The sequence below is a fragment of the Crocuta crocuta genome, unplaced genomic scaffold (assembly GCF_008692635.1).
Source record: "Crocuta crocuta isolate KB4526 unplaced genomic scaffold, BGI_CrCroc_1.0 scaffold129, whole genome shotgun sequence".
NCBI lineage: Eukaryota > Metazoa > Chordata > Mammalia > Carnivora > Hyaenidae > Crocuta > Crocuta crocuta.
The window spans coordinates 10104906-10127176 of NW_027551571.1; the positions used below are offsets into that span (position 1 = coordinate 10104906).

A 22271-nucleotide genomic window follows, 5' to 3' on the forward strand; every position below is an offset into this window, starting at 1 on the left:
AGAGGTGGGAAAGGCCATGGTATATGGTATATGTATAACCACCAGGGAGTACTTCAGTGTAGAAAGAGTAGAGGTCTAAAGGGCCATACAGAAAATATGTCAGGCTTTACAGGACATCTGGTCTCTGTTACGTATCCTTTTGTTTGTTTGTTTGGTTTTATAATCCTTTAAAAAGACGTACAAACCCATCTTAGCTAAGGGCTGTAACAAAAACAGGCAGGGGGCTGAATGTGACCTGCAGGCCATAGTTGGGTGACCCCCGATCCACAATGTTAAAAAGCTATAGCTGGAAAGGAGAACTGAAAATAGTAAGTGGCCTTGTGTGCCAGGCTAGTTATGGGACACGAACTACAAGAATTAGAAGCCAATGAAAGCAACCTGTATACGGAGGATTACAATTACAGAAAAATGCCTTACCCGGTTTCCAATTAAAAACACATTGCCAGAGAATCCTACTTCACAGAAACATATGAAACTACAGGCATCTGAGAAAAAAACGTCATCCTTCTTCAGGCCTCCCTTCATCTGTGCTTCCAGAATCAGTTCAGAGTTCACACGTCTGGAAGCGCCTCCGACATCATCTCTTCCCGGGGTCATAAACCACTGCCAGGCGCTCTGAAGGCGCGCCAGTTACCCCACGTGAATGAAAGAACAGACCACAGCACATTCAAACCGTCGGTTACACACACATCTCCTTGACTACAGGCGATCCTTCAGAGTAGAAACTGTGCCTTTTAAAACCTCTGGATTTCCTAGCACCTGATGCAATGTTCAGCGCGTTGCAGACAAACACAAAACCGCTGTTAGATTACTCAACTCGGATCAACACGGTGCGGAGGGAGGAGAACCCTCAGAAGTGCAAGGAAAACAACGTGTTCTCAACATGGCCCTAGAAACCTGGGGTCCCGATGGGGCCAAAGGCTCCAATTTACCACAGCCTCTGCGGTGTCCTGTTTCCTGTGAAACTGCAAAGGGATATTTTCAAGGGCCTGAACAACAACAACAAAACCGGGGTCAGGTGTGTGTCATCAGGAGGAGGACACCTGGGGTGACGGCGAGCTGCGCGGGAAGAGACGCGAGGACGTTAAACCGGCGGCGACTCGCAGCGCGTTCCCTGGATGCACACCCGGCGACTACGTGCTGACACACAAAATGAGGTCGGGTCCCTGCCCCTGGGTACATTATAGTATGAAATACGGGGAGATAAAAGGCATCACAAAGAAGCACGACTGTTACAAAACCGCAATAGGGTAAAGAGCAGACAAGGCAGAGGCCTCGGAAGGGCGCCCCGTCCAACCGGAAGTGGGTCTCCGGAAGTGGGCCACGCCCAAGCTGAGCCTCCGCAGTGAGTAGGCCCCAAGACCAGAGGCGCTCCCCACGAGGCCAGCAGGTCAAGGGGGCCAGTGGGGAACCTGGGGGTTGGCTGGCTTGGCTGGAATCCAGGGTGCAAGCAGAGGGGAGGGTCCGCGCAGGGGTGAGCGCAGGCCAAGCTGGCGGGACGGTTCTTTATCGCCCTGACTGGGAAGGCGGGAGGCGAAGGAGCTAACGCAGAAGTCGCCACAATCAGCCCTATCGTTTTCAGGTAATGGCTTGATTCAAAATTCACCAAGACAACTTTCCTCATCTGCAGGTACCTTAAGGCGATAAACCTTGCAAAGCGGAGACCGTTTTCTTTCTTTTTAGAATGAACACAGCATGGGTTTGAAGATAAGGCTGATGTTTAGGAAATGGCAGGTGACTTAAAACCCAGTTGCTACCCACAGTCAGCTGGAAAAATCAGTGTTTTTGTTGCTAATAGTAACTATTAAATAACGGGAAAATCAAGAGCAAAATTCACATTTTTTTTTTTTAACATCACAGCTAATTTGACAGATGTAAGAACATCTCTGGCTGATAAATACCTATAGCCTCTCTTTTTAGGTCCCCATTTACAACCTCCTCTACTTTTTTCCCCCTTCTTTCTTTAAATTCAAGCTAGTTAACATACAGTGTAGTCTTGATTTCAGGAGTAGAACCCAGTGAGTCATCACTTACATAGAATGCTCAGTGCTCATCCCAACAAGCACCCTCCTTAATGCCCATCCCCCACCTACCTCCCCTCCAGCAACCCTCAGCTTGCTCTCTGTATTTAAGAGTCTCTTATGGTTTGTCTCACTCTCTTTTTATTTTCCCGTCCCCTGTGCTCATCTGTTTTGTTTCTTATATTCCCGTCTACTTTTCTTCTCTCTCTCCTTCCTCCTTTTCGAGTGCAAACACTTCCTCACTTACCACAGGCTAGAGCTGGTTTTGACACAGGGGGATACCAAGGTAAGTTCTTCTCTATCTGTGAAGAACATACATCTTACCGGGAAAGCCAAACACAAAAATAAGCACTTCTAAAATGTAAACAGGAATAAAACATAGTATGTGGGTGCACCAAGAAAAAAATGTCGGTCTTGGCAAGGCAGGAAAGTCTTTACAAAGGAGGGAGCGTCTGAACCAGAACTTGAATAATGATCAAGGATTCATGTGGGTGAAGTGTGTGTGTNCTCACTCTCTTATTTTCCCGTCCCCTGTGCTCATCTGTTTTGTTTCTTATGTTCCCGTCTACTTTTCTTCTCTCTCTCCTTCCTCCTTTTCGAGTGCAAACACTTCCTCACTTACCACAGGCTAGAGCTGGTTTTGACACAGGGGGATACCAAGGTAAGTTCTTCTCTATCTGTGAAGAACATACATCTTACCGGGAAAGCCAAACACAAAAATAAGCACTTCTAAAATGTAAACAGGAATAAAACATAGTATGTGGGTGCACCAAGAAAAAAATGTCGGTCTTGGCAAGGCAGGAAAGTCTTTACAAAGGAGGGAGCGTCTGAACCAGAACTTGAATAATGATCAAGGATTCATGTGGGTGAAGTGTGTGTGTGGGTAGATTTCAGGCAGAGACAGAAGCATAGGGACTTTCAAAAAAGGCTTTTATGAAAGAGAACATTCTGTGGCTGTGACTCCAGAACACCTGAGGGATTGAATCTCTTCCCCCCAAAACCAGCAGCTCACTACCTCAAAGGATCTCAGGGAGGTGGAGGAGTGGGTACAGAGCAACAGCTAATAGTGTATTTGGGAAAGGAGGAAGAAATATTTTTGAAAACAACCAAATGATCCCAGGAGTTTGATGCTCCACGGCTCCCCCTAAACCCCACTGCCACAAAAAACTAGACACTACCTCCCCTAGGGTCACTTGCACACCAGACCTGGACAGTCACTGTTCTAGGGGTGAGGAAGAGCCCACAGTGGTGTGAACAGAGTCTGTGTGTGCTCAGGCAGGAGACCATCCTATAGGGGAAGAGATGCAAAGGAGGGCTGTGGTCACCAGTGGTGCCATGGTGAGGAGCTTACACATTCTCCTTGAGGCCAGTGGGGATGTGTGTCATCAGCACACAAAGCTTTTCTGAAGGGGATGCCGGGGCAGAGAGTTTTAAGGGAATCAGTTTCTAGATCTTCACCTTCTCTAAACCCTCTGTCCTGAAACTGATCCTGAGAACATTCTGGAGGTCAAGGTGTCGACCCTATTCTCTTTCTCAACTCTGCTTTCACATGGGCCTTCCTCCACTTACATAAGAAAGACATGCACCACTTCTTCCTGAATCTGACTCTGCTACATGGACCTAGAGTCTCAAAAGTTCTAGACCACCAAACAAGGGACAACTGAAAACCCTGGGGTGTGACGAGACTCCAACAACTGGATAATGAATTCTTTCCGCACAGTCCAGTTTCCACTTCTTTCAGTTTCAACAGAATTTATGAAACATCTGTGGAGTTGTCAATGGCTAAAGCATTAAAAATATTTTTTAACAAGAGATGGACAGAGCTCCTTCCCCATCCACTGTGAACAAGGTTTTCAAACATTCCTTATCCACGAAAATGTAAAAGGGGAAGAAGTGAGGTTGAAGGTAATCACAATCCAGCAGTAAGCAGCACTCATCAAAGGGCACATAAACTAATTAAAAAGCAATATTTAAAGCCCTAAGCATCTCATGAAGAGGTACAGTTTAAATACACTTTTAATGTTACATACAAATTCTTATGTATCAAAAGTTACATAGAACACATCTATGCTGTTCTCATCAAATCTATGAAACAGTAACTCAATACAGAATAATATTTTAAAAACATCTTAGCGCTGTGGTCACAAGAAAAACTTTAGATGTTGATTTCTATTTATGTGATTATTTTTGGTGCAGAGAAAGGACTTTTAAGCATAAAAATACTGCACTGGCTAAAATCACACAATAGTGAACTACAGACATTCTTGGCATAAAACAACTCAGGGTATTTGTTCACCTAATCCCAGACTCCCTCACTAGGAGGCCTGACCAGACTCTACTGTGACATCACGCAGCCTAAGGCCATGTCTCTAGGATGACCAAAGCCTCTCTCTCTCTTTTTTTTAAAAAAATTTTAATGTTTTTTTTTTTCTTTTTGAGAGAGACACAGACAGACATAGTACGAGCTAAGAGGGGCAAAGAGAGGGAGACACAGAATCTGAGCAGGTTCCAGGCTCCAAGCTGTCAGCACAGAGTCCCATGTGGGGCTTGAACTCACAAACCACAAGATCATGACCTGAGTGCAAGTCAGACGCATAACCCACTGAGCCACCCAGGCGCCCCTAAGGTGACCAAAGTCTCTCTTCAGATTCCTTCCTGAGAAACTCAAAAGAGCCAGTAGAATTTACTGTTTATTTCAGCCAAAACCCAGAGACAGGCTGAGAGGCCCCCGAGTCCCTACTGGAGCAGTGACTTTACAAAGCCTGCCATTGCAAACCCTTCTCTGCCTGTCTGGTATGTAAATCTGCCATCTCCAGAGAACCTGGAAGCATCTCTTTAAAACAGAGACATCCAAGGAGACAGTCCATGCCTCTCCCCCCCCACCCCCCGCCCCGTGTGGGAGGGCAAGGACCCAGCAGCGTCAGGGAGCACAGTGCTCCACCACCTTGCACTCTCTAATGCCATAAAGACCCAAGGCTTGCTTCCTGCCAGGTAAGCATCACTTAGCAAACCCAGAGAGTGGCCCAGTTCCAGGGACCAACCCGTGAGGACCTTTCCTTTAGTGCAACCCCTCACTTAGTCTCCTGCCTTTTATTTCAGAGGAGCTGAGCTCAGTTAACGTGGACTGTCCTCCCTGCGGCAGTAGGAATCACGAAATAAAATCTGTCTCCAGGCGCCTGGGTGGCTCAGTTGGTTAAGTGTCCGTCTCTTGGTTTTGGCTCAGGTCATCATCTCATGAGTTCGTGGGTTCGGACCCTGTGTCAGGCTCCTTGCTGAAGGTGTGGAGCCTATTTGGGATTCTCTCTCTCTCTCTCTCTCTCTCTCTCTCTCTCTCTGCCCCTCCTCAACTTGTGCTGTCTCTGTCTCTCTCAAAATAAATAAATAAACTTAAACAAATCTGTCATTACTGCCTTTAACTAGTGCCAGCTTTGTTTCTCGTTGACAAAAGAAACAGAGTACAAATTGTTTGACGAGGAAGAATGCAACCTTTCTAACCCCTGAAGATGCGTTTTTTCTTATACTTTTTAAAGGGACCATGTTAGTTATCAAATCACTGTGTGATTTGTAGATTACTCTGGGAACAAACAGCTACCTAACAGTTTTACTTTAATGCCAACACGTAAAATAAAGAGAATTACCTCCTCCTTTATACCCATTTAAAATTATGACAAAAAAATCTTAGATAGCAAGAGCCATGGTCTGAATGTGTCTCTCAGACTTCAGATGTTGAAATCCCATCCCCCAATGGTGACAGTGTTAATGGTGGGGCCTGTGGGGGTACTTCAGTCTGCAGGGTGGAGCCCTGGCTGAAGGGACATCGCCTTACAAAAGAGGCTCCAGAGAACTCCCTGTCCCTTCACTATGTGAGGACACAGGAAGAAGGTGCTGACCATGAGCCAGGAAAAGGGTTCTGACCAGAAATCGACCATGCCGGTGCCTTTATCTGGGACGCGGTTTCCCTGAGTGTGATTTTTAGACCATGTGCATTGAAATAACTAAGCGCTACTTCAAAAGTAAGAATCCCAGAGCCCTCTACTTATAACTCTCTATGTGGCATTAGGGAAGGCACTAGCACTAGGGAAGGCATTAGGGAAGGACAGAAGGAAACCTGTCTTTTACACAAGCTTCCCCAGGTTACTTGTAATGGCAAAGGAAGTGTGCAGCCTATAACTGTAAGCTCTGGGGACTTTAAACTTCTGAAGGACTCAATCAACTGGCTGATGGTGAATGTGGGATGTGGCTGGAGGTGGCTCCTGGGATGGTAGCAGAGGGACAGGAAGGTCACTGCAAGAGTCCAGACAGGTTGGGGGACGGGGAAGGGAGAGATGAAAGAAAAGGGCAGTTGTGGATACAGATGAGTATGTAACAGAACTAAGAGACACCAAAATGCTGTCCTGGGCTAGCTGCCCCACTATGTGCTTCCCCGGATACAGGTAGCCGGGTGCCTATCAGCTGACCCAGCAGGCTCCAAACCTTTTTGTCCAAGACCCAGAGTAAGAAACACACTGCATACCAAAGCTCACCACCTATATCTATATATGCATATATGAAAAGCAAACAAAAGTTTCCTGAAATAATACAACCCCTACGTGGTGGGATGCATACCGATATTTTCTGATGTTAATCTACATTCTAGTCTTTCTGGTTTGTTCGTTTTTAATGCCAATCACAACACTTAATTACAGGCCTCACTAATGGGTTATAACTCAGTCTGTAAAACACCTGCAAATCCACTCCAGCGATAACACGATGACTTGCAGGGGCCAGCAAACATGGAGGCTACAAACGAAGTATCAAATTGCCTAAGTCAGATTTAATTGACTTCATTAAAGAAGAAATTACTTTATGTTTTACTGATGGCATAACATTAATTCCTGCGTGGACACTGAATGCTGCATGTATGTTTTATTTCTAAGACTGCTTTCCTTACTAGATTATGAGATCCATTGGAACAGGGCCCATATCTTATTCATTTTTTTATTCCCAGTGCTTAGATAGCATTTTAAGCACTGTTAAGTTATAAATGTATCATTAAATAATATCTTAAATAGTATGCAACAGCAAATGAAAATTGAGACGTCTTAACAATTTTGCTTTAATATAGTTAGCCAGATACTCAACCACAAAAATAAGAATGCACCTCTTGTCACATTCAACTATATACTTAATAGAAAATCAATGTTATAACTTTGCCTTTTTGCTTTAACTATCAATTGCTTATATAATAAAAATGAATGATGCAGGACAGAGAGCCCACTTTATCTTTGCCTTTTTCCTTGTAGAATAACCACAGAAATATTATTATTCCTCAGCAAGTGTGAACGGCCCTATTCTTTTTTACTATTCACTTTCAGCAGTGACATAAGCTTATACATTCCTAAGTTTTTCAATAGCTTGAAGGTCACCTTTATCTAAATAGGGAAAGACATGAAGACTGTTAGAAATAGGATGAAATATTCCTGCAATCAGTAATGAATGCTACCGCCCTCTGCTGTGGGGCATAAACAGGTTTTAACAAGATCTGAAAGCACTCATTCACACGTTCATTTAAAAACCTTTCCCTATCATATGCAGGCATGGGCTACACAGCACAAACTATAATAAGATCAATTTATGTAGATACACTAAATTTATATCAAAACCAAATGTAACTTGGAAAATCCAGATCTTAATCCAATACTTAAAACTACCTAGGATCATTTAAAACCAAAACTGTTGCTAGAGTTTTGAAATTGGACTAAAAAGAAATCAAATGTTTTTGTTTTTGTTTTTACCTTCTAGGTAAGAATAAAACAGGATAAAGAAAAGCAAGGGGAACCGACTAATACTGTGTGCGTACTTGCACCCAGATCTTTATACAGGTTATTTTACTTAATCCTCACAATGGTTACATGTGTACATGTTCCTGATAATGTGCGCATCTTCCTGATACCCGCTCAATAGCACGTGTACCAGGAGCTGACCATGCGTCTGTAAAGGACCCGCTCAGTGCTGCTCTGGGGGGACTTAAGCTAGGTCATTCAGGGAACCCCACCCCTCTCCCCACCGTGATTGTTAGTGCAGGTTACCGCCAGATCAAAGCCAATCGGGACCTGGCATACCAGGGCCACAGGGGTCGGTTCGGGGGTGATCTTATCAGCATAAAACTTAAAATTTCTGTGTGGTGCCTGTGGGGAGCTTGGTCACTCCATCTGCCTGGATATAAATTAGGAAGCAGCATAGCCCCAATTACTTCCAGCCATCACACTGAAGCCAAGAACCTTCTGATGAAGCTAACACCCTAAGACAGCAGGGAAAAGAGATGGAAAGAAACTGGCTCTTTGATGACCACTCGCTGCTAAGTCAGCTGACCCTGAAGTCAGCCCCTACCTCTGGACCTTTCAGTTCATCAGCCCAGTAAATTTTCTGGTCAATTAAGCCAATTTAATTGGATTTTTTTACTTGTGTCTAAAAACATTCAAAAATTAATCTATATTTATATAGTAGTGACTACTGTTCTCCATTATACAGTGAGGAAAACTCAGAAGATAGAGTAATTTTCCCAAGGTCAAGCTGGATGGGAACTCAGGAAGATCTGACTATAAACTTGCCTCTTTCTCTATCACCATGCTACCATTAAAAGAACTTAAGATGTGTCTAAAATCCATCAACATTCAATTCAGTTCAACATGTTGAGAAGCCACAATATTAACATACGAAACTTCCTCGAATTTAAACTTTTTCTCTGTTCTCCTCTTGAGAATTTTTAACATCTGCTGATCAGTGGCATCAATGTCTCACAGTCTTTACACAGAGAGGTGGCATTAAATATCCCTCATCAGACCAGGTATACTGGACAAAAACTGGTTATACTCTGATTAAGGAATTCTTCTAGGGGATTCAGTGGAAAAAAAAAAAGGTTATATAGTGTGTGGAATTTCCTCATAGAATGTTTATAAAAATGCACTACAGAAACAAATGCATGCAGCACATATGCCAATACCATAATAATGATCACAAATCAAGTGAGTCTGGTGTTGACACCTTACCCTGGTCCATCATCTCCCACAAGACACTGCAATGACTATCAGTAAGATGAAGAGGCAACCTACTGAATGAGGGGACGATATCTGTATATGACTTATCTGATAAGGGGTTAATATCCAAACCATATAAAGAACTCATACAATTCAACACCAAAAAATCATAGATAATCTGATTAAAAAACAGGCAGAGTACCTGAATAGACATTTTCCCACAGAACATATACAGATGGCCAGCAGACACATGAAAAGATGCTTATTACTAATCCTCAGGAAAATGAAAACCAAAATCACATGAGATATATCACCTTATGCCTGTCAGAATGGCTAGTATCAAAAAGACAAGAAATAAAGAGAAAATGTAAGGAAAAGGGAACTCTCACATACAGTTGGTGGGAATGTAAACTGTTGAAGCCACTATGGAAAACAGCATGGAGATTCCTCAAAAAATTAGAAATAGAAATACCATACGATCCAGCAATTCTACTACTCTTCACAAAAGAAAAACAAAAACATTAATTTGAAAAGATATGTGTACCCCCATGTTTGCTGCAGCATTATCTACAACAGTCAAGATATGAAAGCAACGCAAGTGTCCACTGAGATGAATGGACAAAGATGTGTTCTATACACCCAATAGAATATTACTCAGCTACAAAAAAGGAAGAGGTCTTGCCATTTGTGATAATATGGATGGACCTAAAGGGTGTTATGTGAAAAAAATCAGAGAAAACCAATGATCATATGGAATCTAAAAACCAAAACCAAAAAAGACCCATAAATACAGAGAACTAAACATTGCTAGGGGTGGGGTGGAAGGCAGGGATTAGGCAAAATAGGTGAAAGGGATCAAGAGCCACAAACTTCCAGGTATGAAATACAGAAGTCATAGGGATGGAAATACAGTATTGACTGTATTGAAGTACAGTAAAAAATAATGTAGTAACTCTGTATGGTGACAGATGATAATTATACTTATCATGGTGAGCACTGCATCATGTACAGAATTGCCGAATCAGTATGTTTTACACCTGAGACTAATAGAACATGGCATGTCGACTATACTTCAATTTAAAAAAAGGAGAAAAAATGTTGCACTGGCCTTCACACTGGAGTTTCCCTGTCCCCAGGCCTGTGCCATCGGTTACTTCTCCAATCATCACCAAAGTGATCTTTCTTTTTTTGTTAAGATTATTTAGAGAGAGAGGGAGAGAGAGAGAGCACGCACATATGTGCATGTGCGAGCCAAGCAGGAGCAGGGGGAGGGGCAGAGAAAGAGGAGAGAGAAATTCCCAAGCAGGCTCCGCACTGCCAGCGCAGAGCCTGGGCCGGGGCTCGATCTCACGGTTTGTAAGATCAGGACCTGAGCCAAAATCAAGTTGGACCCTTAACCGACTGAGCCACCCAAGTGCCCCCAAAATGATCTTTCTTTTTTCTTTTTTTTTCTTTTTTTAATATTTTTATTTATTTCTAGGAGAGAGAGAGAGAGACAGCGTGAGCAGGGGCTCCAGGCTCTGAGCTGGCAGTCAGCACAGAGCCCGACGCGGGGCTTGAACCCACGAACCGCGAGATCATGACCTAAGCGAAAGTCGGATGTTTAAACGACTAAGCCCCTGCAGGCGCCCCCCAGAATGATCTTTCTAAAGTGAAAACTTGACAGTGTCACTACGTGACTTAAAATTTACGTCTGATCCATGCCCAGGACAAAGTATAAACTTTTTATCCAAGTATGTGAGATTTTTCATTACCAGGCCCTTCCTTATCTCTATAGCCTCATTCCTACCCTTTCACATTCACACCGTATTTCTTGTAGTTTACTGAAGGTACTAGGGTTTGTTGTTGTTGTTGTTGTTTTTTAATGCCTTTATTACAACTACTATATCTGTCTGGAATGTTCCTCCTCTTCTAAGCTTTCCCTTCGTGGTACTCATGACAAATATCCTCATTTATTAAGACTCAGCTCAAACACCTCTTCTATTCTGGCCTTTCCTGGCTATACCACAGCCCTGTTGACTCAACTACTGACCATGTCTACCTTGCTTCTTCTACATCATGAATCACATACATCAAATCATCAATTATGAATCCTTCACAAATGTGTCTGTTGAACATCTTCATCTGTGAAGAGTACCCCTGGGTGTCAAGCAGGCAAAACTAACCAGTATCCTGAGATGGGCTCAATTAGACCAGGATCTCCCCACTGGTACCAAGACCCAAAAAAAGCAGTCAGCAAGAGCGCAGAAGAGAGGGCATGGCCTTTTATTCCAAATTCCTTTGCTGCACAGGCTAGAGAAAGTACTCATAGAATAGTAATTAGGAGTAAATTGGTTTATAAGTTTAAACGGTACTAAAATGAGAGAATGGAATTTACAGGATGAACAAAGAATGGAGAAGCTGAGGGAGCCCATGTCACTGAGGAGTTACAGCTGAACGAGACGTGGAGCAGAACTGGGGAGTCACCAGAGAAGTCATTTCAGTAGGGATGTTATCAGACCTCCTCTCCCCACTGCTTTCTTTTCATGGTAAAATACCACATGATTCTGAGGTTGCTTCTTTGCTCCTCTGTCGTCCTCATGATGGCCACTCCCTGTGGATTTAGAGGCTGCCGGCTTCCGGGCCAGGAGCGTGCCTCCCTTCTTGCACTTACTAAAGGGGGGCCAGGCTCCGCGTCCCACCAGACTCCTCCTCGGGAGCAGAGGCCTCGTCATTTATGACTGGACTGGCCAACTTTCAATCTCTGTCACTAATGATTACTTTAGCCAATCTGAAATAATTTTCCCAGCACAGACAGACAATGCGTTTTCAGTTTGCCAGTCAGGCAGATAATCATGATTGCCCCAAATGGGCTCCTGCAGCCAACTTTTTCAGGCAAGGGAGATAACAGAAAACAAGATTTTGGGAACAGGCCTCTATGTAAATCCTGACTTTGCCACTTTTAGCTCATAAGACACTGGAGCTGTTATTCAACTTCTCTGAGCCTTAATTTTCTTTTCTGTAAAAATGGTGATAAAGCATTTACATCCCAGGGCTGGCTGGACAATTCAGAGTAACGTTACAATAAACATTCTCTTCTCTCTCTTCTGGTATCTGTTTGGATGTGAAGCAGTAAATGAAGGCAACTCAGCCTGGAGGACTATGGTAGACTTCTGGAAGGAAATATTAGTTACCCTATTGTTATGGGGGTTGGGGGGACACTAACGGATGTTGAAGGACAACTCAGACTTCTGTGCATCCCAATATCCACAACAAATATACGTCCACAATCCTCTTGTGAGGAAGTGGCCAAAAGAGCCTGTTAAAAATAGGGCGACAAGCCTCTTCATAACCTGAGCACAGCTGATGGCACCGGAGATTAGCACTGCAGCCAAAGGCAGCCACAGACGCTGGGCAGTGACACAATCAAAAAGGATTAGGTCTAAGGCAATTTTAATATGCACGGTGTGTGTGGAGGTGTGACTGTGAGAGTGCAGTGGGGTGGGGGAGTGGGGGAGAGGGAAGTGCCTGTGAGCAGGATCACACCTCCATGTCGTGACTTGTGAGTTGTCCACTGAGATAATGTCCCTTCACTCACATCCTCAGCGGACACAGTGTTCTTACTATCATGCCCCACAGACTGAAGTGATCAGACCTGGGAGGTGGAGGTGGGGTCGTCCTTACAGCCTGAAAGAAACACACCATCACAGAATTCTAAAGCACAGAGCGCACCATGTACATCTGCCCTAGCAAGGAACACATGGACCATCCCTCCTTCGGTCTCTGCCCTAGCGCGCAACGCTAACTCCATGCACTACCCAGCTCCGTTCTGAGCCACGCACGTGTTCACAAATCAGATGTACCAGGCCGCCTGGGTGGCTCAGTTGGTTGAGTGCCGACCTTGGCTCAGGTCATGATCTCACGGCTTGTGAGTTCGAGCCCCGCGTCAGGCTCTGTGCTGACAGCTCAGAGCCTGGAGCCTGCTTTGGATACTGTGTCTCCCTCTCTCTCTGCTCCTCCTCTGCTCACACTCTGTCTCTCTCTCTCAAAAGTAAACATTTAAAAAAATCAATAAACAAACAAACAAAAAAAACAAATAAGACATATGGAGCATGAGCACAAGGAAAGTGAGGCTGATCCCTNGGGGGGCTCAAACCCACGAACCGCGAGATCATGACCTAAGCGAAAGTCGGACGCTTAACCGACTAAGCCACCCAGGCGCCCCCCATCACAGAATTCTAAAGCACAGAGCGCACCATGTACATCTGCCCTAGCAAAGAACACATGGACCATCCCTCCTTCGGTCTCTGCCCTAGCGCGCAACGCTAACTCCATGCACTACCCAGCTCCGTTCTGAGCCACGCACGTGTTCACAAATCAGATGTACCAGGCCGCCTGGGTGGCTCAGTTGGTTGAGTGCCGACCTTGGCTCAGGTCATGATCTCACGGCTTGTGAGTTCGAGCCCCGCGTCAGGCNCGGGGGGCTCGGTTGGTTGAGCGCCGACCTTGGCTCAGGTCATGACCTCACGGCTCGTGAGTTCGAGCCCCACTTCGGGCTGTGTGCTGACAGCTCAGAGCCTGGAGCCTGCTTTGGATACTGTGTCTCCCTCTCTCTCTGCTCCTCCTCTGCTCACACTCTGTCTCTCTCTCTCAAAAGTAAACATTTAAAAAAATCAATAAACAAACAAACAAAAAAAACAAATAAGACATATGGAGCATGAGCACAAGGAAAGTGAGGCTGATCCCTTCTTGCCAGTTTGTTTTCAAATGCTTTGCATGTGGAGCCATTTCCAGGTCGCTGCCCTGACAAAGGCACCTCAGTTTTATGTTTTAATGACTGTCCCCCAGCTTCCCCACTACCCTGCAAAGACATAATGTTATCAGTTTTAAGTTAAAGTAAACAAGTGGAAATAAATTTGTCAAATAGAGCCACAGTGTCTGTATAAATAGCATGTTTAGAACAGGTTTTAGAATATGACAGACTTAACTTCAAATCCTGGTCTGTCACTTAGATGCCAGCAGTCTAGGGTAAGTCCCTTAACTTCTCTGAGCTGTTTCACACACCACGAAACAGGGCGGCGGTGTCTACCGCACCCGGTGGTTACGCAGAGCTGCCGAGACACTAGAGGCACCAGTACCTGAACGCGGCAGCCGGCCGCTACTTCTCTCCCCTCCTTCCACGGCCCTTCCCCAGGCTGTGCGCCCTTCCCCAGGCGTCCACTGGCTTCTTACTTCTTCACATTCAAAATCACCAGTCTTTTGGGGACTCTTCATAACACAGGCCCATTACGACCAAACTCTCCAACTTCCTAAAATTAGACTTTTTATGCGTCTGTGAACCTACGAAATAACGATGTCCTGGATTTATTTCAGCTCCAGTGGCCTTTCTCCTCTGCTTCTGAAGCAGAACCGTGTCATGCAATCAACACAAGTCTGGGATCAGGAGACCCGGGTGTGAAAGTGGGATTGGACACTTACTCCTTATTAAAACTCGGGGCAGTAATCCTTCAGGAGTGTGACCTTCCCACAGGAGATGATAATACCTGCGCCGTTACCACCCCTCCGAGAGACCTGGGACTGTAAGATGACCCAGTGTACAGGAGAGATGATTACGCTCAAACCCCGTGTTCCTTTCCATGCTGCCTTGAATGCCTTGCTCTGTTTTTACCAACGTCTGTCTTGTGTTCTTAGACTGCAAGCCCACTGAAGGTGGGGATCACATCTCACACCCCCTTAGGGTTTGCTGCATAGGACCAGCGCAGGGCTCACGGACAACAAAAGCAGCAGCAGCATTAGCAACAGTAGCAGACATTCACTTTACTATTTACTGTTGCCCAAGCATCGTTCAAATCACTATGCTGGTACTAAGTCATTTAGGTAAGGAACCGTAATATTCGTGTTTCATCATCAGAAACTCCTGAACTGAAAAGGAAAAAAAAATCCAATATATGTTTTAGGAACATATAAATCTTATTAAGGATAAAAATAGGCATCTGGCAAGAGGAAGGCCAAGAGGAGGGTCAAAGCCAAGGCACTGGAGTGGGGGTACGTTTGTGCAAAACATGCAGATTCTAGGGATGCGACACTTCCTAACATTCTGGGAGCTCATAATTAGGGTTACAATTAAAAACTGGGAGAGGCACTTCTTAAAATGCTAGAAGGTGGGCAGCGATCGGACTACATTTCCCTATTTTTCCCACTCTCCTACATGATTACTGCTTTGTGTCTTCTCCTCTCTCAAATCTCCACAGTGCCAGGGCACCTGGGTGCTTCAGTCTGTCAAGCATCCAGCTCTTGATTTTGGTTCAGGTCATGATCTCACAATTTGTGGGTTCGAGCACCATAGTGGACCCCACAAATGACTGCAGAGCCTGCCTGGGATTCTCTCTCTCTCTCTCTCTCTGCCCCTCCTATGCACTGTCTGTCTCAAAATACATCAATAAACTTTAAAAAAAATCTCCACAGTCCCTACTTCATACTCATACTGAGTTATCTCTCTTTGTCTCTTTGCTGACTGAGAAAACAGAAGCAGCAAGAGGCTAATGGCCTCCATCTCCTGCCACCAGTATCTTTCTCATTGAGATCTTCTCTGACCATCTAATTTTAAATTCCAGCCATTCTGCCGTCTTGAGCCCTTTCCAGGTTTACTTTTCACTTGTATTGACTGCCATTTCACATGTCTGAACTTAATCATCGTTCTTTAGTGTTTGGTTTCCACCTGTCCCTAATGAACTGTCCCTAAAATCACGGGTACCTGTCTATTCTGCTCAGTGCTATATACCCAGCACTGAGAACAATTTCTTAGAGCAGCAGGCGTTGATAATGACTTTCCAATGTTGTATAAAAAGTACCCAATTTTAGAAGCTTAAATATTTATTATCTCATAATCTCTATAAAGCATGAATCTGGGTGTGGCTCTGGATCGAAGTCACTCATGAGGTTATGACCAAACCACTGGCCAGGACTGTGGCTTCACATGACCACAAGGTTGGGTGGCAGGAGGGGCTCCACTTCAACGCTCCCTCACGTGGTGTGGTCTCTTGCTGTATGGAGCTCCTCACCACATGGCAGCCATACCCCCCAAGGGTAAGTGACCAAGAAAACCACAATCTTTCTGTAACCGAATTTTGTAAGAGGCATCCCATCATTTTTTGCTGTATTCAGTTCATTAGAGTAAAATCAATAAATCCAGCCCATGCTCTAGGAGAGGGGATTACACAGGGGATTAAATACTGGGAGGCAGGGATCATTACGGGCCATCTTGAACAAGCTGTCTTCCCAAGCACTCAATAAATATTTGTTCAATGAATGAACAAATTAACCAATGATGTATACTTGAAAAAATAAGAAGATTCTAAGCCAAATGGGAAAATCAGACTGACTTCTCTAGGAACTTATGGATTTTTAAATCTTAATAAATAGAAAAAGGGCAGTTAGGACAAATAATCAACTTTGGAAGTATAAATACCATGTAAAACCTTTAACAGGGGAGACTTTCTTTAGAGTCTTGTGACAGAAGGTCATTTTTCTCAGAACTATCTATATTTTATTTATATATGAGTAGATTATGTTAACGTTACATCAAGCTTCAAAAACTGTATTCTCTATCCTTCAGGTATTCTCTGTTCCCATTTATTCTGTGCCTTTGACAGTCATAATGGGAAAAGAAAAACAATTCCTTTTTAAATTTTTTCTTCTATGCTTATCTCCCAAGCTCCTATTTTTTTGCATTTTTGTCAAGATAGGATATGCTTCTCGGACTAAACTCTCACCTTTAAAAACAGAAGACAATAGCTCCTTAAAAACAAAGGCATTCAAGAGCAAGGCCAGAAGAATAATGTTCACAACTACAATAATATGCACAGGCTAGCTGAAAGTCAGATGAGGGTGGTATGCTTTGCACATTTGCAAATCCTGAAACAATCATCACTACTGGGTATCATTAACAAACCTATGCCTGAAACAGAAGGCCTTTAGTAAATGTTGATTGTGTCTTCCCTTCTACACAGAGCATTTACTAAACCCTTCAATAGCACTTTTTATATTAAATTATAATTCATCTGTTACACATGCATACATGTGCACCAATCAACTATGAGCTCTCAAGGGCAAACTTGGCAGTCTTGGGTTTATGGCACCTAGAACAGTGGCAATGAAAAAAAGCTCATTTTCTGAATGTATCTGATGGGAATAAAGCTCATTCAGTTCAGAATCAAAGGGGTCAAATGATGACTATATTAAAGCCAGAGATCAATGGGAAAAATACTTATTATGAGATTTAAAAAAAGAGCTAACATTTAGTCATCTTGTAACACTGAGTAAACATTTTATAATACTTTCATAGTCGAGTTTAGTATGATTATAAAAGCAACAGTGAACACCATAAAATTTGGGGAGGGGGCTAACATATAAGTACAACTCAGATAAATACAGCCAACTGATCTCTGAGAAAGGAGCAGAGGAAGTATAATGGGATAATGACAATCTTGTCAACAAATGGTCCTGGAACCCTGGACGTCCACATGCAAAAGCCTGCATCCAGACACAGACCTTATGCCCTACACAAAGATTAATTTGAAATGGACCACAGACTCACCTGTAAAACATAAAGCTATAAAAATACTCCTGAAAGACTACAAAAGAAAAAAATCTAGATGACGTTGGATATCATTGTGAATGATGGCTGTGAGTTTGTCAATAGAGTACCAAAGGTAAAATCCATGAAAAAAAACAAAAACAAACTGATAGCCTGACTTCATTAAAATTAAAAACTTCTGCTCTGCAAAAGACAATGTGAAGAGAAGGTAAAAAGAGCCACAGGCTGGGAAACATATTTGTAGTAGTCATATTTGGTAGGGGACTGTTCTACAAAATACAATTCTTAAAACAATTAAAAAATATTGATTGATAAATAGGCCAAAGATCTTAACAGAAAGCTCACCAAAGAAGATATAAAGATAGCAAATAAGTACATAAAAAGATTTTCCACATCATATATCCTCAGGGAAATGCAAATTAAAACAACAGTGAGATACTCCTACACACCTACCAGAATTGTGAGAATGACTCAAAATAAGGAATGTTGACAACATCAAACGCTGGGCGAGGGTGTGGAGCAACAGGAATGCTCACCCGTCGCTGGTGGGAATGCAGAACGGTGCAGCCGCCTTGAAGACAACTGGGCAGTTTTTTACAAAAGTAAAATACTCTTACCATATAATCCAGTAACTATGCCCCTTGGTTTTAACCAAAAGGAGATGAAAACTTATGTTCACATAAAAACCTGCACATGAATGTTTATAGCAGGTCGCTTCAAAACTACCAAAACTTGGATGTCCTTCAATAGGTGCATGGATGTATAAGCTATGATACATCCAGACAAAGGAATACTGTTCAGCACAAAGAAGAAATAAACTATCAAGTCATGAAAAGACAGAAAGGAAACTTAAATGCATGTTACGAAGTTTAAGAAGCCACTCTGAAAAGACCACACAACATGCAATTCCAACTGTGGACTTTGCAGTGATGATGATGTGTCAATGTAGGCTCATCAGCTGTAACAAAAATGTAACTTCTGAGGAGGGTTGTTGGTAATGAGGGGGGCCATGCATGGATAGGGGCAAGTGGCATAAGAAAAATCTCTGTACCCTCCTCTCAATTTTGCTGTGAACCTAAAACTGCTCTAAAAAAATACTCATTTTTTTTATTTTTTAAAGTTTTTTCTTTTTAATGTTTACTTATTTTTGAGAGGAAGGGAGAGACAGAGTATGAGCCAGGGAGGGGCAGAAAGGGAGAGAGACACAGAATCCGAAGCAGGCTCTGAGCTCTGAGCTGTCAGCACAGAGACTAATACTAGGCTCGATCTCACAAACTGTGAGATCATGACCTGACCTAAATTCAGACACTTAACCAAGTGAGCCACCCAGGCGCCTCCAAAAAAATAAAGTCGTAAAAAATATAGGAGTATGTTACTTTCTACCTACGAATAGGGGCTTCAGAAATAAAGTCAGTGCTTTCTAAGACAAATGTGGATTAGATATCCTTTCAGTTTTAAAAATCTTAATAACAGGGGTGCCTGGCTAGTGCCAGTCAGTAAACTCTCAGGGTTGTGAGTTCGAGCCCCACATTGCATGTAGAGATTACTTAAAATTTGTTTAAAAAATTATAATAAAAAGATCTTCATTCAATATTCCAATAATTATACATAAAGATCCCTGTGGTTCTTTCTCTCTATATATATGTATGCATATACACACTCAGTATGCACATACACACTACACATATCAGAAATTACAAACAGAGATATGTGAAGTTTTTTTTGGCTTTAAAGCAAAATGTTATATATTGGGATAAACTAAAAGCCACTTACTTATAGATAAAAATAGATTTCAGCTTTGAGTTAAATATTTTTTCATTTTCCCAGTTTGGTTTTAACCTCAGTCCTTTTTTTTTTTTTTTTTTTTTTTTAAGTTTACTTTTTTGTAGTAGTCTCTATACCTAATGTGGGGCTCAAACTCACAACGTTGAGACAAAGAGTTGTATGCTCTTCTGACTAAACCAGTCAGGCGCCCCTAACTTCAGTCCTTTTATAAAACCTTATTATAAAGCCTACAACAGTCTCTAAACCCTTAGTGTATGTAAACGTATAGGCATGCAGAATATGGACCCAAAGAGGTCTACATCCTAATCCTTGGAACCTGTGAATATGTTTCCTAGATGGAGAACATATGGAGAGACTGTGCCTGTGTGGTTAACGATATGGACCCAGAGATGGGAAGGCCATCCTCCATTATCCACAATCTCATCACCTGGATCCTTAAATGTGAGAACCTTTCCTGGCTTTGGTCCAGACGGGAAGATGTGAAGGCAGAAGGGTCAGAGAGAGGCTACTGTGTCTGGCTTCAAAGATGGGGACAAGGAGCCCTGAGCCAAAGAATGAGGGCAGACAGGCTCCAGGCATGGGAGAAGGCAAAGAAATGGGTTCTCCCCAGAAGCCTCTGGAGACCTTGGTTTCTGTCCACCTCCATCTTAGCCCAGTGAAACCTCCGTCTGACTTCTACCCTATGGAAGTATAAGGCAATACATTTGTATTGCTTAGGCCACAAGGCTCCTGGTAATTAGTTACAACAGTGCTAGGAAATTAGATACAGAGAGATTTTTTTTCTTTTTTGAAAGAGGAACACATAAACTGTCGAGGAAAAGATGAATCGATGAAAAGTTTTGGGTGATACGAGGCATAATTTAGATAATAAAGCGCAGTTGTGAGGAGAAGTGGCTGTATCCCTCTGTAGTTACAGAAAGGAGGGATCAAGAAGGCAGGTGTGGAGCCCATATAAGAGAGGAACAAATAGGTGGGTCCAGTAAAGGAATAGGCTGCCTCGAACACGGTGAGTGGGCCCTGTCGGATGGAGTAAAGACAACCATGTAAGACCTCTAACATGCAGCAGGTAAGACTAGGAATGGCATTCTGGCTCAGCTATTAACTTGCTTCTGACCTTGAACAAAGGACTTAACCACTAACTTTCACTACTCATTTCTAAACTGAGAGAGAAGGCTGTGTTTTGGAGCTTTCGAGATTAGTAGAGATAAGGTAAAATGTCACGCCAGCACCTGGTACCTGAAGGTAAACAACAAATGGTAGCTATTATTACCGTTACTGTATAGCGGAGACAGTGGTTTCTGGAGATGAGAGGTAACGGCTCAGGTCTTAGAATTTATTATTATTTAGCTTGACGTCCATTTGGTTATGTGTGGGAGGAAGAGTTATCTCCTACTCTGGAGCGCCCACCTTAGCTGCCAAGCAGAAGTTTCCCTTTGGGCCCCAAGAAAGAAAAGAGTGCTTCCCTTCTTTCACTTCTCCAGCCTGGAGGAGTGACACCTGGCGCCACAGGAACAACAAACTGATGACGGGTGGTTCGTCCTTTTCTTTCCCTTTTGAGATCTGCCTGGCAGCGAGGAGACTACACTCTCCCTCTGTTCTTCTCCTTCCAGCGGCAAACGTTTGTGGGTCAAGGCCCAGACTTCAGTTCCCGAGAAGCATTATCTACTCAACACATTCATGTTGAGCTACCGAGCACCTGAAATGTAACTCATCCGAACTGCTACCTGCTTTAAGTACACCCTGGATTTCAAAGAGCATTAAAAAAAAAAAAAAAAAAAAAGATCAGTGTCTCATTAGTATTTTTATACTTGTTACGTATTGAAATGATAATATTTAGGACAATTTCACCTATCTTGTTTCACTTTTTTAAATTTCAAATTCTACATGTAGCTCACATTGTACTTCTACTGGGCAGCACTGATCTAGAGGCCACCTGCCTGGGTCCCCCGAATAACAATCACACTGGGAGACCCTCTTTTGAGAGGGCGTACAAGCCGCACAGCTCTCGGTGTACCTGCAGGGCCGTCTGCAGGGTGGCATGGGGAGCCACACAGGAACCCCAACGGGGAGAGCTGAGCCACGTCTGCCACTCCCAATTTGACCAAAATTATGATTTCCAACCACCCTATCTCTCTCTCTCTCTCAACTGATCATGGTTGAGAAGATGGGATGTCCTTTATTATTCTTTCTCCCATCAAACCCCAAAAATATGATGGAAATATTTCTGTTCTCACGAAGTAGCACAAACATAAAAACTGGGTACAAGTACCAGGTAAAGGTGGTGGTCCTCTCTAGGTCCAAAGGGGCAAAGATTTCAAAAACATCTCCATTGATTTCAGTTGAGGGTAGTTTTCAACCCAAACGAAAGTGGAAATGAATGGCAAACTCCCCCCAGGAAACTGGTTTCTGAGACACGTGGGACTCTGCAGCAAAATGGCAGAAGTAGCCGTGATGGCATTCAACTGAGAGGAACGCAGGGCTTAAATGATGCAGCGGGACATAGGAAGGCACAGTGACTACCCACAGGGACATGTAAAATAAATCTACCTCAGCGAGGAGGCGATATGGCTGGATGGATCTTCCTTCCCGCACGGCGAACATGCCAGTCAACTCCAGATAGGCGACTTTCTCAAGCAATCTCCTTGACTGACCTGACCTGGTGTCCTGGCAAAGCTAAATCCCGAGGGGTTCCCGTGTCTACTCTCCGTCCCCCCAGAGCCACTTCTATGCTCTCCAGCATTCTAGGAAAGTGGGTCTGGATTGAACTGAAATCAGAACCCTAGAACTGTGTTTTGCTTGGCTGTTTCACGGCTGGGTAAGTTGCATGGCCACGGAGCTGATGCGGATATGGTTTTATTGTTTTCTATTTTTAAA

General features: G+C 43.5%; 1 protein-coding gene and 1 long non-coding RNA gene across 2 annotated transcripts in view; one reads left to right on the plus strand and one right to left on the minus strand.

Moving 5' to 3' along the window:
- The window catches only part of NBAS (NBAS subunit of NRZ tethering complex), a 334140-nt gene that overhangs the window by 59640 nt on the left and 252229 nt on the right, over positions 1-22271 (minus strand). The window lies entirely within an intron of this gene.
- Positions 1400-21144, plus strand: LOC144220634 (uncharacterized). Its single transcript, XR_013331805.1, has 3 exons — positions 1400-1582; positions 19733-19838; positions 21008-21144. It is a non-coding gene; the product is annotated as an uncharacterized LOC144220634 (long non-coding RNA).